Source organism: Paramisgurnus dabryanus, chromosome 14 (assembly GCF_030506205.2).
Source record: "Paramisgurnus dabryanus chromosome 14, PD_genome_1.1, whole genome shotgun sequence".
Lineage (NCBI taxonomy): Eukaryota > Metazoa > Chordata > Actinopteri > Cypriniformes > Cobitidae > Paramisgurnus > Paramisgurnus dabryanus.
In genome coordinates, this window is record NC_133350.1 from 3733628 (window position 1) to 3752213 (window position 18586).

At 45.2% G+C, this 18586-nt stretch overlaps 1 long non-coding RNA gene across 1 annotated transcript; it reads right to left on the reverse strand.

Moving 5' to 3' along the window:
* Positions 1–17034: 17034 nt before the first annotated feature.
* LOC135739775 (uncharacterized) lies at positions 17035–18265 on the reverse strand. The gene is made up of 3 exons (XR_010529014.2): positions 17948–18265; positions 17353–17416; positions 17035–17198 (listed from the first exon to the last, which is right to left on the reverse strand). It is a non-coding gene; the product is annotated as an uncharacterized lncRNA (long non-coding RNA).
* Between the last annotated feature and the right edge of the window lie 321 nt (positions 18266–18586).

Sequence of the window (18586 nt, forward strand, 5' to 3'; positions counted from 1 at the left end):
GAAGACTCAGTTTCTTCTTTACGGATATCTAACCGCCTATCTTGGGTCCATTTATGGTCACAGATGCGGCGTGTACCAGAATTTAACGATAAAAGAGGTGGAGGAAGCCGTCCATTCTGGGGAGGTGTTCCTGATTAACGTGAGTGCTCTGTCCTATAATGTCTCTCTCTCACTCTCTCTCTCTTTATCCGTGTCCTAGAGACTGCTTCATCACATTCTGATTTCTCTGCATCTCCTTCAGGTGAACACGCACAAAACCAACCAGGCCTTTGGACCGGCACAGCTGGCGCTGGTGAAAGAAGAGTATGGGTGGTTTAAGAGGCTGCTGAGCATCAAAGACAAACTGGTGGGCGGGACTGAGGCAGTCTTCTTTTTCTACACCTCCAAAAAGAACCCGTGCAAGAATCTCAACAATTACCTCCAGATGGCGTGGAAGGAGATGGGGCTGACGGGAACCCCCACTTTCACGGACCTCAGGAGCGCCATTGCCACGCACGTAAGTGGAGCGGTCTAGGGAGCTCAATTGGGTCTGATCAGTTTGACGTGTTTCACATCCGTCTTTTCTTTTTTACAGGCAAGGAACTCCCACGGGGCGGACGCGCGGCTGAAAATCTCCAAGTTCATGTGCCACAACACATCAACGGCAGACAAATTCTACGCGGTTAACCTAAACTGCTCTCAGGCTATGGATCACCGCCGCCTTTTCGAGGCGGCATTGGAGGGACCAGACATCTCCCCAGACAAGGTGGTCAGCAAGAAGAGAAAGGCGGCGGACAAAGCTCCTTGTTCTTCCAAGCACAAACGCAGCTCTCCCTGCCGCTCCTCGAGTCCTGGGAGCACCACTACGGACGAGGAGGAGCCTGTTTACCAGGAGTCCGGCGTGTCGTGCCTAGACGAGGACGAGGTGAGTTTCGATCATGTCATGTTCCTATGGCGTTTCATCTCTCTGGCATCGCAAAACATTCTAACTTTTCATTTCTTTACTTTTTCACAGGACTTGGAGGAACCCCAGGACTTGGAGGAACCCCGGCCCACACCAAGGAGAATGCTGCCGAAGAACAAGAGGCCCATGGTGATCCTCACACCGCTAAAGTTCCCTCGCCGGGCCATCCTGACCTCCCCGGTCGGCAGCACCGGGAGCAGCCGCCGTTCGCCCCACACCAAATCGTCCAGCAGCATCAAGGGTCCGTCTTACAGGCGTCGCATAATAAAAACTTTCACACCGCTGGGCGTCGCCAAAGCCACGAAGGCTAAGGCAAAGGTCCAAAAGGCCTTAAAGACTCGAGCCCAAAAAAAAGCCAAGTAACGGTGGTTATTGTTGTGTTTTGAAATTTGTTCAGACATGTTCAGACAGGAACAGTTGTGTTTTTAAAATGTTCAATTGTTCCCGATGTTGCCTAAATGTTCAATGTTCTTGTTTTCTGTTTTTAAACTCTTCAGATGTTCAACTGATGTTGCCTAAATGGTCGATGTTCTCATGTTGTGTTTTTAAATTGTTCAGATGTTCAATTGTTCTATGATGTTTCGTGATCTTTTTTCATTTGATTCACTTGTAAATAGTTTAATTTGAATCCACTTTATTCTTTTAAATTGCTGTTTGGTAACTTTTGGTTTTAATAAATGATGGCCCGTTCATTTGAACATTCCTCTCATGTGTGATTCCTATCTTTAGATAATTGACCTGGGTTAAAAACTTAAAAACTTCAACTCATCTTTAACTTAATAATTAATTTTCAATGCCAATTCATATTTATTAACATGGTAAATTGTAGAACAATAAACACTATGCCAAAGATAAAGCATTATTCACACTGTGACCTTTAACCTCTATGATCTAAATGGATAAAAGCATCATTAATGTGTGTCATATGTGCTTAATGTGCATGCAGGGCCTGTGTTCACACTGTGTGTCATATGTGCTTAATGTGCATGCAGGGCCTGTGTTGACACTGTGTGTCATATGTGCTTAATGTGCAGACAGGGCCTGTGTTCACACTGTGTGTCATATGTGCTTAATGTGCAGACAGGGCCTGTGTTCACACTGTGTGTCATATGTGGTTAATGTGCAGACAGGGCCTATGAGCACACTGTGACCTTTAACCTCTATGACCTAAAGGGTTTAAAGCATTGTTAAAGTGTGTCATATGTGCACAATGTGCATGCAGGGCCTGTGTTGACACTGTGTGTCATATGTGGTTAATGTGCAGACAGGGCTTGTGAGCACACTGTGACCTTTAACAATGCTTTAAACCCTTTAGGTCATAGAGGTTAAAGTGTGTCATATGTGCACAATGTGCATGCAGGGCCTGTGTTCACACTGTGTGTCATATGTGGTTAATGTGCATGCAGGGCCTGTGTTCACACTGTGTGTCATATGTGCTTAATGTGCATGCAGGGCCTGTGTTGACACTGTGTGTCATATGTGCTTAATGTGCAGACAGGGCCTGTGTTCACACTGTGTGTCATATGTGCTTAATGTGCAGACAGGGCCTGTGTTCACACTGTGTGTCATATGTGCTTAATGTGCAGACAGGGCCTGTGTTCACACTGTGTGTCATATGTGGTTAATGTGCATGCAGGGCCTGTGTTCACACTGTGTGTCATATGTGCTTAATGTGCATGCAGGGCCTGTGTTGACACTGTGTGTCATATGTGCTTAATGTGCAGACAGGGCCTGTGTTCACACTGTGTGTCATATGTGCTTAATGTGCAGACAGGGCCTGTGTTCACACTGTGTGTCATATGTGCTTAATGTGCATGCAGGGCCTGTGTTCACACTGTGTGTCATATGTGGTTAATGTGCATACAAAGCCTGTGTACACAATCTTTGTCATATGTGCATTATAATACTTTTCTAATGTCTTATGTCTAATCATAAAGTACATTACATATATAAACCATATATAAAAATGCATGGTTTTCTGATGCACTAGAGTCCGGAAAGAGTTAAAAGTTTCTCTGAGCAAGATGTTTGTAAATATACTCCCTCTGGCAGACGTAACAGACTTGTGTAGAAGCACATGGTCATTTGAATGCTGCAGTCATGCCACATGTAAGTCTCTTTTAAATCTCTTTCAAATGTAATGTTCTTAGATTATTAATAGTTTGATTTTGCACTAATTATAGTCTTTTTACATTATGTAATGTGGCACATGTAAAAGACACAAGCACATAGTTAATTGTGGATGGCACATGTACATGCATTCACATTTAACACTCTCAGATGTTAATGCATGTGTGTTTGCAGTCTTACTTTTGTATTTTACAGCATCGTTGGCAGGCCTGAATCCATGTTAACTGACTTTGACCTTTGACCTTTGACCTTTGCATTGTACCTATGTGCTTGTGTGTTTTGCAGGTTCTGTTTTTTTTCCATGATTTAATTCACATTTAACACTCTCAGATGTTAAAGCATGTGTGTTTGCAGTCTCACTTTTGTCTTTTACGTCATCTGTGGTAGGCCTTGCATCCATGTGAGCTGACTTTGACCTCTGGCCTTTGCATTGTACCAATGTGCTTGTGTCTTTTGCATGTGCCATCCACATTTAACACTCTCAGATGTTAATGCATGTGTGTTTGCAGTCTTACTTTTGTATTATACAGCATCGTTGGCAGGCCTGAATCCATGTTAACTGACTTTGACCTTTGACCTTTGCATTGTACCTATGTGCTTGTGTCTTTTGCATGTGCCATCCACATTTAACACTCTCAGATGTGGATTTGCAGTCTCACACTTGTTTTTTACATCGTCTGTGGTAGGCCCCGCATCCAGGTGAGCTGACTTTGACCTCTGACCTTTGCATTGTAAGTATATAATTGTGTCTTTTGCATGTGCCATTCAAATTTAACACTCTCAGATGTTAAAGCCTGTGGGTTTGTAGTCTCACGCTTGTCTTTTACGTCGTCTGTGGTAGGCCTGCATCCAGGTGAGCTTACTTTGACCTCTGGCCTTTGCATTGTACCTATGTGCTTGTGTGTTTTGCAGGTTTTATTCACATTTAACACTTTCAGATGTTAATGCATGTGGGTTTGCAGTCTCACCTTTGTATTTTACAGCATCAGTGGCAGGCCTGCATCCATATGAGCTGACTTTGACCTCTGGCCTTTGCATTGTAACTATGTGCTTGTGAGCTGAATTTCACCTTTTAGCTGTGCATTTTTAAGGCAGACGCATCTACACTGTCCTTGTACTGCTTTTACATGCTCAATTGACAATGTCAAGTGATTTCCTTTCTCTTTTGTTTTCTTTACCAGACACCTAAATCTGAGTGCCCTTTGTGCCACAAGCACATAGTAAATTTCAAGCAGCACCTGCAGGTGACACATTATATTAAAAACCTGGAGGAGCGCCAGTTGTGGCAAAAGTTGGCAAGGGGCAGGGTTGTCCTTGGTGGACAAACCTGCCCCTTGTGCAACCACTTTTATAAGTGTTTCGAAGCCCATCTAATGAAACGCCACGAAGATGTGTCCGTAAGTAATTTGTGTTAGACATTTACTTGTTTCATTGAGCACAAAGAATTATTTTTTTCTTTTTCAGAGCGATGAGAAGAACAAAATCATCAAGCAGAAGAAGTGGGAGGTCACCATGAGGGCCTTGGCGGAGCTGGCATCCAGCAAACCTGCCATCCCCATGGTGACCTTGGTGGAGCTGCAGGAAAGTGGAAGTAGGTCCTAGTTTTTTACTGATGTCTTAATGCTGCTCCACAACTCTCCTATCACATGCAATTAAACTGTTCTGTTTCTCTCTTGCTTTTCCAGTTGAGCGAAATGATGCCTCCGCTGCCTCCGCTGCCTCCGCTGCCTCCACCACTCCATCTCCCCCTCCATGTGAAATCCCTGCCACGCCTAATGTCACCTCCCCACCTGCCACCTTTTCCCTCAGCCCCGCAGTCACCTCCCCACCTGCCACCTTTTCCCTCAGCCCCACAGTCACCTCCCCACCTGCCACCTTTTCCCTCAGCCCCACTGTCACCTCCCCCCCTGCCACCTCAACTAGCCCTGATTTCCCCATGTCTTTCTCCCCCTTCCCTGAATTCCTTCCCACCTTCTCGCCTCCTCCTCCAACCCCCCCCTTAACCCAGACTCTATCAACTTGTCACCATGTGACTATTATATGGAAAGAACCCCCTCCCCTATAACAAGGGAGGAGGCTGAACTAATCGAGGAGCTGTTGGGTAAGTCTTACGTGACAAGTGTAATCTTAGTGAGGGTACAATGTTCCAAAAATTAAACCATTGCTTTGTTTTATTGAAGGAATCCCTTGTGATGTGGGGAAGATTGAGGAGCAACCACGTAGGTGTTCAATTGTGGACTCTTGGTTATGCAACTGAATTCTTCATGCAGCATAAACACAATTTTCTTCTTCCTTTCAGAACAAGACATGGCGACAGAAATAGAGAAAACTTTAGGTTTTAGTTTTTTAGCAGATCTCGAATTTTAATTTAATTTTTTTTTTATCTGTGTTTTTTGATTGTAAATAGTTTTTAATATTGTTATGTTCTTATTTTTATGTTCTTGTTTTATTAATTATTCATTCTTGTTTTAGTGTTAATCTTAATTAAATTTTGTAAATAGTTTTTATATTGTAATAATTTTTATAATCAAATTAAATAAAATGAAATTTTATCAAATTGAATTTTTTTTAAACAAATAAATAAATAAGAGAGTTATTTTTGAAAGCCTTATCACTTAAATGATAGTTCTATGAATGAGACAAGTAATCTGCATATATATAATCTACACACTTTGTAAGCTTTACAGAGACATGCCAAACATGCCTGCTGCATAAAAGTTGAATGAAAGATAATAGTTTTAACATGAGGTTCAAAGTTGAAAACAGTAAAAGTGCTCCCAGATGGTCACCATGCCAGAATCTTAATAGAGCAGTTCACTTAAAAGATGGGGCCCATTGACTTTACCATATTATTTTATTACAATGAAAACAGATAGGCATCATATCAAACTGAAGCTCATTATGTACAATTTCCAAAGATTTAATCACATTAACTTTGTTGTAACTCATGTGAAACTAAGAGAAACAATTAAAATAGTTTTAAACCATACTTTAATCTACACACTTTGTAAGCTTTACATAAAGATGCCAAACATGCCTTCTGCATAAAAATTGAAGCAAAGAAAGTAGTTTTAACTGGAGTTTCAAGGCATCATATCAAACTGAATCTCGTTATTTCCAATTTCCAAAGATTTTATCACTAAAATATTTTAAACCATACTTTAATCTACACACTTTGTAAGCTTTACATAAACATGCCAAACATGCCTGCTGTATAAAAATTAAAGGAAAGAAAATAGTTAAAACAGGAGTTGAAAACAGGAAAAGTCACCTCTCTGCACCTTATCATATAGTGCATTTTTAATCTTATTTCTTTAAAATCTAAAGCTTTTTTATGTGTTTCCTATCAAAATGAAGCTCTTGATCTTCAGTTAACAAATATTTGGTCACATTGCCTTAAAAGTTATGAATTAAAAACTTACAGAAACTGAAACAAAAAATGGTACAAACTATTGTATGAACTGATGACTCAGCATGCCCCTCTTAGCCCTAAATAATGGGCCCTAAAATCTGGGTTGAGTCACCCATGATATCACAAAAAAATGGTACAAAAATTTTTCTACGTTTTTATAACTTTATAAAGGATTACATTTAACTAAATGTGAACAAATATTTGTAAACTGAAGACCAAGAGCTTCATTTTGATAGGAAACACATAAAAAAGCTTTAGATTTTAAAGAAAAAAGATTAAAAATGCACTCCTCCTCATTTGATAAGGTGAAATCTCAAGCTTTTTTAATGTGTTTCCTATCAAAATGAAGCTCTTGATCTTCAGTTTACAAATATTTGTTCACATTTTCTTACATTTAAGTTATAGAAACTGACAAAAAAATGGTACAAACAACTTTTATGATATGATGGGTCACCCATGATTTTAGGGCCATTAGCACATAAGAGGGGCATTCTGAGTCATCAGTTTCAGTGCAATTCTCACCTTGCAGGGGCCTGTGTAATGCTGCAACCTCATTGGCTAGTTTGAATCCAGAAACAGGGTTAAAGAGAGACCATTTGGTCAGTTCATATTATCCTTGTTTACCTGGTTTGTTTTAAACCTCACATTTTGCTCCCAGACAACGAATTTGACTTGGACTTCATTTGACTTCATCTGATACTCTTGAAAAATGGCTGAACAAGCTCAGAAGAAGAGGTGAGACTTGTGTTTGTGTTAACTTTGGCTCAAACTATGAAAGACCTCATAGTCTAAACCCTTTATCTAAACCATTTAGAGAGTATAAACATAACTATTTCAAAGTGCCTTTTAAGTGCCCTAACCATGGTTTTATTGTGTTAAAAGCATAGTAACCATGTTTTTTTGGTGTATTGATTACAAATTAACAAAACCATGGTTTTACTACACTAACCATGGTTTAACTAAAGTTTCTGAAAAACTATTCATAATTTTCGTAAGGGTGAGCTTTATTTTGATTAAAAGAAAAAAAAAACAAGTTTTTTATGTTTTTTGTTAACTCAGTAAAAATCTAATGTTAAAAATGTAAAAAGACAGAAAATAATCTATATCATGTATTTTTTTCTTGAAGGTCTGTTGATCGCAACGTTGTGCACTGCTTGCAGTGCCACAAACCCCACGACCATCTCTCTGTTCATCTGGCCAGGGTGTGCATGAAGAACTGCACACCTGAGGAAAGAGCAGCTGAAGTTCAGAGAGCCAAAGCTTCAAGCAGAGAGTGGGTCTGCAACAACAGGAGCTGGGACTTCAACCAGCTCTGTGTGCTCCTGCCTGACAGACGCTCTCGGGTCACCATGGTCAAGGAGCTTCTTAGACGTGGTTTTTTCATCACGAACCAGCCCCGGGACTCTGAGTCTGAGGGTGACCTGGAAGAAGAAGCTGCTGTTGCTGGTCCGTCTGATCTTCCTCAAACGTAAGGGCAATACTTAAATGCTTTAGCTGAAATGCTTTAATTTAAATGCTTTTCTAACTTAGCATTTTTTCAATAACTTTAATTGTCTTGTCTGCTATGCTCCAAACAGCCGGGTCGTTAAAAGGTGGGCTCCTGCCATAACAGACTGCCAGAAGATTTTGCGAGTGGCAAAGTCAGACGTGCTCAGGATCCAGAGGGACGTCCAGGTGGGCAGAGAGCTCTCCAGCACCCACAAGACGCTGTACCGTTACTACTGCGAGGCGCTGTTGGTGTTTGTCCACATGCAGCGTCCACGAGCTGTGGAAGCCTTGACTGTAAGTTCATACATTTTAACTGGTTTACCCTTTAAGCTGTAATAATGGCACACTTATGCATGTGTAAATAACACCTTTTCAATATTTTCCAGGATTCAGAGTGGGTGAACAGGACCGAGCTGGGTGACAGGGTTGTGATTGGCGTACAAAGGGGCACAACCTCAAGTATGCAGATCGCTCTGACCCAAGAAGAGCAAGCTGTAAGTTTTACAACGATCGAACTGTTGATGGCTTATCACCATTGTTTTACATTTAATAACTCATGGTCTTTTTTGTAGTGCTTGGAGCTGTACTTCACCACCATCAGGCCTGAGAGCGTTCAGTCTGAAAAGCTTTGCAAGACCTTCTTTGTCTCGTCGTCCGGCGTGGATGTTCACAGTGTCTCACGGGACATGAATCGGTTCCATAAATTGTAAGTGCCCAACACAGGTCCATGTGCATGTGTGTGATACACTTAAGTGCTTCTTACCTCATAACAGTCACATCACATTTAACATTTACTTTTTTTCCCCTGCAGGTACAAGCTGGCTCCTTTCTCTTCCCAGTGTGTGCGAGGGGCTGTTGAGGCGGCTGCAGAAAAGCTCCCGGTGCAACAACAGGGAGCATTGCAGCATTACCTGGGCCTCAGCGCTGGTGCATTTCAGCCTCAGGATGTCGTCGACGCAGCTCTGCTGCTTGAGTCATTGTCCAGGTATGTCTCTTTATTCAACCAGGGCATAACTCATTACATTTTGCACATGAAATTTAGCAAGATGTCATTCACTTTTTTTTGTATATTATAAACCTTGTATTCCTTACATTTACAGGACTTCCGTGGATGAGACATCTTTGACCGCCAGCGGTACAGCACAGAAGGACTTTATTGAGTTTGTGGCCAGATTTCCTGTTTCCATCGAGGGTCAGCCACCATCCAAGAAGAAGCGGGTCGAATCTGGTTTTCCAGATGACCGCGTTTTTTATGACAAGTGGAGGATCACCCAGTATGCCCAGAGACAGGAATATCTGCTGTGTAAGTCTCCGAATCCATCATTAGAGCATTGTCACTAATTAACTCAAAACTATGCCATTAATTTACAGTTACAAGTGACTCGCAAGAGTAACATGTTTTAATTCTGTCTTTCAGCACATTTCACAGTCCGCAAGCCTTCGGCTGCAAAGGTGGCACGGCTTATCACGCAGGAGGGCTGGGAGGTCAACTGTCCTAAGCCAGAGGACATCGAACGGCTGTGGGTGCCACCTTCGAAGGTAGCAGTTGAAGATGACAAGTTCATCCTCAGCTGTGTTTCTCAGCAGACCTGGTCAGGCCTGGCCATCAAAGACTTCGGTGCCAAGCAAGGTTTAGGTACGGAAACCTTTCATTTGTGCAGGACATAATGTAAAATTTCATTTTAGCAGCCATGAACTTCATCAAGACCTGAATTTAAATTATGAACTGTTTGTCTACATGTAGTGTTTATTCATTAACTCAATAAATAAAACTCTTTTTTATAGGAGTCTTGCGACCCGGCAGTTCTCCATGCACGACATTGTCTGTGACTACCATGGCAGGGTCATCTCAGGTGCTGAAGGGAGGGCCAAGATGGAAGGACTGAATGACCAAGCCGGGTACCTGTTTTTCTTCAAGGCTGCCCAGACCTTCCCCTGTGAGTGCCACCCTGCTACAGACACTGTGGGCAGGCGGATTAATCACTCTATGAGGGCGCCTAACCTGAAGCCCTTTCACTGCAGGCTGCGTGTGAATGGAGAGGAAAAGGTATTTTAATCTAATTTATGGCTATGTTCTAAGTGCATGTATGGTGTTGAGTGTATCTTGAAGCTGCCATCACACTAATTTCCTGCAAATTATTAATAAAATATACACTGTAAAAAAAATCCGTAGAAATTGCAGCTGGGTTGCCGGTAATTTACCGTAGATTTAAATTTATGTTATTTACTGGCAAAATTTTGTTCAAAGTTGAATGAACATTAGACATTTACAAGTCTTTGTCTTTACAGAGTAAAACTAAAAAAACAGCATCAAGCAAAACGTTATGGGAAACAAAATATGAAGCAAAAAACAGAAAAAGGTTGATGATGATTTCTGGTTCCCAGAATGCTTTGCATGAGACTGTTATTGTATAGTTTTATTCTGTAAAGATAAAGACTTGTAAATATTTAAAATTTATTTAACTTTGAACAATCTCTTGCCAGTAAATAACATAAATTTAAATCTACGGTAAATTACCGGCAACCCAGCTGCAATAACATTGTAATTTTACGGATTTTTTTTACAGTGTATATATTTCTATATTTCTAAGGACACCATTCTCTTCAGGGCACTGCAGGACATCAGTGTGGGCACAGAGTTGTGTTTCAACTACGGAGTGAAACGGAAGTCCTTCCGTGGAGAGGGCCTGGACCTGGACTGGCTGGATGATTAGGCTTGGTCTTGGTCTTTCAGAGACATGTGTCGTGCACTTCCTCGCCAACACCTGTGCTTAATTTCTTGTACTTCTGTTTATAATTTTTTGGTGTATTTTTGTTTTGCACTTTAAAGAACACAACTGTATTTTATGAAAAGTGTATAAAATGTATTAAAGGAATTCACAAGCTTAAAACTCTCACTTTTTTAATTACTTTAATGTTTAACTTGCTCAGAAGTATTAATAGCCTTAAACCATTCTGTGTGTTTCTTGTATGGTTTGTGTATTTCTGATGCCCACTCTAATAAATCGAATACTTTTTTACTGAAACACAGTTGTTATAAAGTTTAACTAGCAGCAGCTTTAGCAGGGACACTAAAATAGCATAGCAATGGTCTCTCCCTTTGTGTGTGTATATTGGCTATGTTGCCATAGGGGCATAAATGGCAGATGGGCAGTTTAATGGGCTAATGGGCAGAATAGTGGGCTAATGGGCAATGCATAAATTGGCAGTGGGCAAAATAAACTGGCAAAATAAACTGACAGTGGGCAACATAACTTGGGGCCCCAAGGGCGCCAAGCCCAGAGGCCAAAAGTTGTTTTCCTCAATGACATACAAAGCAATTAGGCACCTGGTGGGCCTGCAACACTTTGGCACTTGGCCCTCTGGGTCATTTGGCCCCCAGGGGCCCTCAGAGCCATAAATGGCAGATGGGCAGTTTAATGGGCTAATGGGCAGAAAAGTGGGCAAATGGTCAATGCATAAGTTGGCAGTGGGCAAAATAAACTGTCAGTGGGCAACATAACTTGGGGCCCCAAGGGGGCCAAGCCCAGGGGCCAAGAGATGTTTTCCTCAATGACAGCCAAAGTAATTGGGGCACCCAGTGGGCCTGGAGTACTTTGGCACTTGGGGCCCCCAGAGCCTGGGGCCCTCCTTGTCATTTGGCCCCCAGGGGCCCTCAGAGCCATAAATGGCAGATGGGCAGTTTAATGGGCTAATGGGCAGAATAGTGGGCTAATGGGCAATGCATAAATTGGCAGTGGGCAAAATAAACTGACCGTGGGCAACATAACTTGGGGCCCCAAGGGGGCCAAGCCCAGGGGCCAAGAGATGTTTTCCTCAATGACAGACAAAGTAATTGGGGCACCCAGTGGGCCTGGAGTACTTTGGCACTTGGGGCCCCCAGAGCCTGGGGCCCTCCTTGTCATTTGGCCCCCAGGGGCCATCAGAGCCATAAATGACAGATGGGCAGTTTAATGTGCTAATGGGCAAAATAGTGGGCAAATGGTCAATGCATAAGTTGGCTGTGGGTGAAATAAACTGTCAGTGGGCAACATAACTTGGGGCCACCAGGGGCCCTCAGAGCCATAAATGGCAGATGGGCAGTTTAATGGGCTAATGGGCAAAATAGTGGGCAAATGGTCAATGCATAAATTGGAAGTGGGTGAAATAAACTGTCAGTGGGCAACATTACTTGGGGCCCCAAGGGGGCCAAGCCCAGAGGCCAAAAGTTTTTTTCCTCAATGGCAGACAATACTTTGGCACTTGGGGCCTCCAGAGCCTGGGGCCCTCTGGGTCATTTGGCCCCCAGGGGCCCATAGAGGCATAAATGGCAGATGGGCAGTTTAATGTGCTAATGGGCAAAATAGTGGGCAAATGGTCAATGCATAAGTTGGCTGTGGGTGAAATAAACTGTCAGTGGGCAACATAACTTGGGGCCCCCAGGGGCCCTCAGAGCCATAAATGGCAGACGGGCAGTTTAATGGGCTAATGGGCAAAATAGTGGGCAAATGGTCAATGCATAAATTGGAAATGGGTGAAATAAACTCAGTGGGCAACATTACTTGGGGCCCCAAGGGGGCCAAGCCCAGAGGCCAAAAGTTGTTTTCCTCAATGGCAGACAAAGTAAATGGGCACATAGTAGGCCTGGAATCATTTGGCACTTGGGGCCCCCAGAGCTTGGGGCCCTCTGGGTCATTTGGCCTCCAGGGGCCCTCAAGAGCCATAAATGGCAGATGGGCAGTTTAATGGGCTAATGGGCAGAATAGTGGGCAAATGGTCAATGCATAAATTGGCAGTGGGCAAAATAAACTGACAGTGGGCAACATAACATGGGGCCCCAAGGGGGCCAAGCCCAGGGGCCAAAAGTTGTGTTCCTCAATGACAGACAAAGTAATTGGGGCACCCAGTGGGCTTGGAGTAATTTGGCACTTGGGGCCCCCAGAGCCTGGGGCCCTTCGTGTCATTTGGCCCCCAGGGGCCCTCAAGAGCCATACATGGCAGATGGGCAGTTTAATGGGCAAAATAGTGGGCTAATGGGCAATGCATAAATTGGCAGTGGGCAAAATAAACTGTCAGTGGGCAACATAACTTGGGGCCCCAAGGGGGCCAAGCCCAGAGGCCAAACATTGTTTTCCTCAATGACAGACAAAGCAATTGGGCAGCTGGTGGGCTTGCAACACTTTGGCACTTGGCCCTCTGGGTCATTTGGCCCTCAGGGGCCCTCAGAGCCATAAATGGCAGATGGGCAGTTTAATGGGCTAATGGGCAGAAAAGTGGGCAAATGGTCAATGCATAAGTTGGCAGTGGGCAAAATAAACTGTCAGTGGGCAACATAACTTGGGGCCCCAAGGGGGCCAAGCCCAGGGGCCAAGAGATGTTTTCCTCAATGACAGACAAAGTAATTGGGGCACCCAGTGGGCCTGGAGTACTTTGGCACTTGGGGCCCCCAGAGCCTGGGGCCCTCCTTGTCATTTGGCCCCCAGGGGCCCTCAGAGCCATAAATGGCAGATGGGCAGTTTAATGGGCTAATGGGCAGAATAGTGGGCTAATGGCCAATGCATAAATTGGCAGTGGGCAAAATAAACTGACAGTGGGCAACATAACTTGGGGCCCCAAGGGGGCCAAGCCCAGAGGCCAAAAGTTGTTTTCCTCAATGACAGACAAAGCAATTGGGCACCTGGTGGGCTTGCAACACTTTGGCACTTGGCCCTCTGGGTCATTTGGCCCCCAGGGGCCCATAGAGGCATAAATGGCAGATGGGCAGTTTAATGTGCTAATGGGCAAAATAGTGGGCAAATGGTCAATGCATAAGTTGGCTGTGGGTGAAATAAACTGTCAGTGGGCAACATAACTTGGGGCCCCCAGGGGCCTTCAGAGCCATAAATGGCAGATGGGCAGTTTAATGTGCTAATGGGTAAAATAGTGGGCAAACGGTCAATGCATAAATTGGCTGTGGGTGAAATAAACTGTCAATGGGCAACATATCTTGGGCCCCCAAGGGGCCCTCAGATCCAAAAATGGTAGATGGGCAGTTTAATGGGCTAATGGGCAAAATAGTGGGCAAATGGTCAATGAATAAATTGGAAGTGGGTGAAATAAACTGTCAGTGGGCAACATTACTTGGGGCCCCAAGGGGGCCAAGCCCAGATGCCAAAAGTTGTTTTCCTCAATGGCAGACAATACTTTGGCACTTGGGGACCCCAGAGCCTGGGGTCCTCTGGGTCATTTGGCCCCCAGGGGCCCATAGAGGCATACATGGCAGATGGGCAGTTTAATGTGCTAATGGGCAAAATAGTGGGCAAATGGTCAATGCATAAGTTGGCTGTGGGTGAAATAAACTGTCAGTGGGCAACATAACTTGGGGCCCCCAGGGGCCCTCAGAGCCATAAATGGCAGATGGGCAGTTTAATGAGCTAATGGGCAAAATAGTGGGCAAATGGTCAATGCATAAATTGGAAGTGGGTGAAATAAACTGTCAGTGGGCAACATTACTTGGGGCCCAAAGGGGCCAAACGTTGTTTTCCTCAATGACAGACAAAGCAATTGGGCAGCTGGTGGGCTTGCAACACTTTGGCACTTGGCCCTCTGGGTCATTTGGCCCTCAGGGGCCCTCAGAGCCATAAATGGCAGATGGGCAGTTTAATGTGCTAATGGGCAAAATAGTGGGCAAATGGTCAATGCATAAGTTGGCTGTGGGTGAAATAAACTGTCAGTGGGCAACATAACTTGGGGCCCCCAGGGGCCTTCAGAGCCATAAATGGCAGATGGGCAGTTTAATGTGCTAATGGGCAAAATAGTGGGAAAATGGTCAATGCATAAGTTGGCTGTGGGTGAAATAAACTGTCAGTGGGCAACATAACTTGGGGCCCCCAGGGGCCCTCAGAGCCATAAATGGCAGATGGGCAGTTTAATGGGCTAATGGGCAAAATAGTGGGCAAATGGTCAATGCATAAGTTGGCTGTGGGTGAAATAAACTGTCAGTGGGCAACATAACTTGGGGCCCCCAGGGGCCCTCAGAGCCATAAATGGCAGATGGGAAGTTTAATGTGCTAATGGGCAAAATAGTGGGCAAATGGTCAATGCATAAGATGGCTGTGGGTGAAATAAACTGTCAGTGGGCAACATAACTTGGGGCCCCAAGGGGGCCAAGCCCAGGGGCCAAAAGTTGTTTTCCTCAATTGCAGACAAAGTAATTGGGCAGCCAGTGGGGCTGGAATACTTTGGCACTTGGGGCCCCAGAGCCTGGGGCCCTCCGTGTCATTTGGCACCCAGGGGCCCTCAGAGCCATATATGGCAGATGGGCAGTTTAATGTGCTAATGGGCAAAATAGTGGGCAAATGGTCAATGCATAAGTTGGCTGTGGGTGAAATATACTGTTGTCAGTGGGCAACAAAACTCGGGGCCCCCAGGGGCCCTCAGAGGCATAAATGGCAGATGGGCAGTTTAATGTGCTAATGGGCAGAAAAGTGGGCTAATGGTCAATACATAAGTTGGCAGTGGGCAAAATAAACTGTAAGTGGGCAACATAACTTGGGGCCCCAAGGGGGCCAAGCCCAGGGGCCAAAAGTTGTTATCCTCAATTGCAGACAAAGTAATTGGGCAGCCAGTGGGCCTGGAATACGTTGGCACTTGGGGCCCCCAGAGCTTGGGGCCCCCAGAGCCTGGACCCTCTGGGTCATAGGGCCCCCAGGGGCCCATAGAGGCATAAATGGCAGATGGGCAGTTTAATGTGCTAATGGGCAAAATAGTGGGCAAATGGTCAATGCATAAGTTGGCTGTGGGTGAAATAAACTGTCAGTGGGCAACATAACTTGGGGCCCCCAGGGGCCCTCAGAGCCATAAATGCAGGTGGGCAGTTTAATGTGCTAAGGGGCAAAAACGTTAATCAGTCAGCGCATCATTTGGCAAAATAGTGAGTTTTCTGCTGAATAGTTGTTTGGTGGGCGGAGGGGGGTGGGGTCTTTTGGCCCCTGGGGGCCCGGGACCCTCAGGCCATGATGTGACAAAATAATGAGTTAGGGGGAAGAATAGTTGTTTCGTGGGCAGAGGGGGGTGGGGTCTTTTGGCACCTGGGAGCCCGGGGCCCTCAGGCCATGTTGTGACAAAATAATGAGTTAGGGGGATGAATAGAGGGTCTGTGGGCAGGGGGGGCGGGGTCATGGGGCCCCCAGGGTCCCAGGGCCTTTGTTGCATCAAGTGACAAAATAGCAGGTTAGGGGGCAGAATAGTTGCTCTGTGGGCAGGGAGGGTGTGGCCATTCACCCCAGAGGGCGTGGACAATTTTTGAAATTAGTGGGTCAGGGGGCAAAATAGTGGGTCTGTGGGCTGTGGGGGGGTGGAGTTTCGTGACCCAGGGTGACGCCCAACCTTGACATGATGTAAATGGGGAGTGGGAAAATTCATCGTGCTCGTGCAATTTACTTGAATGGGTTTTGGCCACATTCAAATACATTGGGACTGGACAATGGCTGCGCCGTCCGGTGGATCTCCCCTGAACTGCAAGCTCCGGCACGAAAAAGGGCTCAACTAAAACGCTCCCCCGTGTGGCCCCCCGGGGCCCAAATGGCTCGGCGAGACTTTTTCCCGTCACGAGGGGGGGCCACCGACGCGCGTACACCACCGGTTGACCCCCCAAAAATTTCGGGGGGCCGGCGCGCAACGACCGCGAACCAGCGTCCAAATGGGTTTCCCACGGCCGCAGCTCGGGCGCCTTTGCTCGGATCGACTCGCCCTTTGGGTCGTTTGCTCCACTGGAGGGGACCTTTCCAACGAGCCAACCCGCTTCTCTCTAACCCTAAGCCCGGGCGAGATACGGGGTACCACCGCCTGACTTTTAAACGGCCGTAACTCGGGCGCCTTTGCTCGGATGAACTCGTCCCTCGGGTCGGTTGCTCTACCGGAGCGGCCCTTTCCAACGAGCCAACCCGCTTCTCTCTAACCCTAAGCCCGGCCGAGATACGGGGTACCACCGCCTGACCTTTAAACAACCGTAACTCGCAGGGGCGTAGCAAGCTTTTTAAAAGTGTGGGGGATGGATATATATCATTTTAAATTTGATATAAACACACCAGAAACAGGCGTATGTGCACCTGGGATGGAATTAAGCACCACCCATGACACAAACACACGCTCTCTTCCTTCATAGACCTCTTTCACAAACTGTAACATTCATTTTTCATTGCACACCTGTGAAACTTTATGTGTCTCTCTCTCTCTTTAAACTGATGCCTCCAGCAACCTCATCTCCTAAACAAGGTGATAAAGGAATAAGGCTGTGGTACTAGCAAAACTTATTGAAACTTGAAAAGTAATATATTAAATTAATGACAAAATATATAATGGTAATAGGCTACTGTTTAATGTCAACATTTATCAATGTCCAGCTTTCAACTTCACTTACAGGATTTCTCTTGAAAAAGGTGTCAATCTTCTCCTGCCTCTTTCTTTTCTGTATCTTATTGATACTGCGTGACAAAAAGATAATGGTAAGCTCGATAGTGACATGGGTCTGACAGGACTGTTACTGCTAAATTTTGCTACTTGTGCCCTGAAAAGCTTTTTCTCTGGTGGTCTAAATGATGTAACAATTTACCGTTTTTACATTTAAATAATATAGGCTACACTTTTCTTTCATTGTTTGCATAAGTTACCTGTTGAAGAACTATGTCATCATTTCTCATTTTTTTCTCCTCAACAAGTACAATCATACACAACAGGTAGTATTAACAAAGTATTCAGCTAATCAACAAACAATGCTCAAAATATCAAATCGATTGCAATTTGTCCCCCATCCTCGTCAATTCCCTGCCTTCTTCATCACAGGTTATACATTGCATGCCACATTGTCTACATGACCGAATTTAGCCAGCTGCTGAACAATAACCCAATTAGCATTAGTCCCAAGCACATATCAAGCTTATTCAAAAACCTCAAAAGCATAGAGTTGATTAAAGTGTTTAATAAAGTTTTTTAAACACTCATTCAAAGTAGCCTACCTGAAAAAGGGAGATGTAAATAAACATAAGTTCCCGCCTCCTCAGCGCGAGCTGACCGATCAATCTAACCCACCAAGAGAGGCGGGACTTAAGGCAGAACAGCCAATCATCAGCCGGTAACACTCAAAGCCGGCGTCATGTTTGAGAGGGGAGGGGGAGAGGAAGCAGCGCAGCGCAGCAGACAGAGAGCGGCCAGAGAAACGGAGGAGCGACTTAATAAGGCGTTCTTGAAAAACTGCATAAAAAGTGTGGGTGTTGAACCCTCTCACCGGGAAAAGTGTGGGTGTTAAAACACCCACATCCCCCACGGGTGCGACGCCCCTGGTAACTCGGGCGCCTTTGCTCGGATAAACTCGTCCCTCGGGTCGGTTGCTCTACCGGAGCGGCCCTTTCCAACGAGCCAACCCGCTTCTCTATAACCCCAAGCCCGGGCGATATACGGCGTACCACCGCCTGGCCTTTAAACACCGTAGCTCCGGCGCACTAAGTCCCAGGACTTCGCCCTTTGGGTCGGATGCTCCACCGGAGGGTTCCTTTCCAACGAGCCAACCCGCATCTCTCTAACCCCAAGCCCGGTCGAGATACGGCGGTCCCTCCGCGGATTTTCCCACGGCCGCAGCTCGGGCGCCTTTGCTCGGA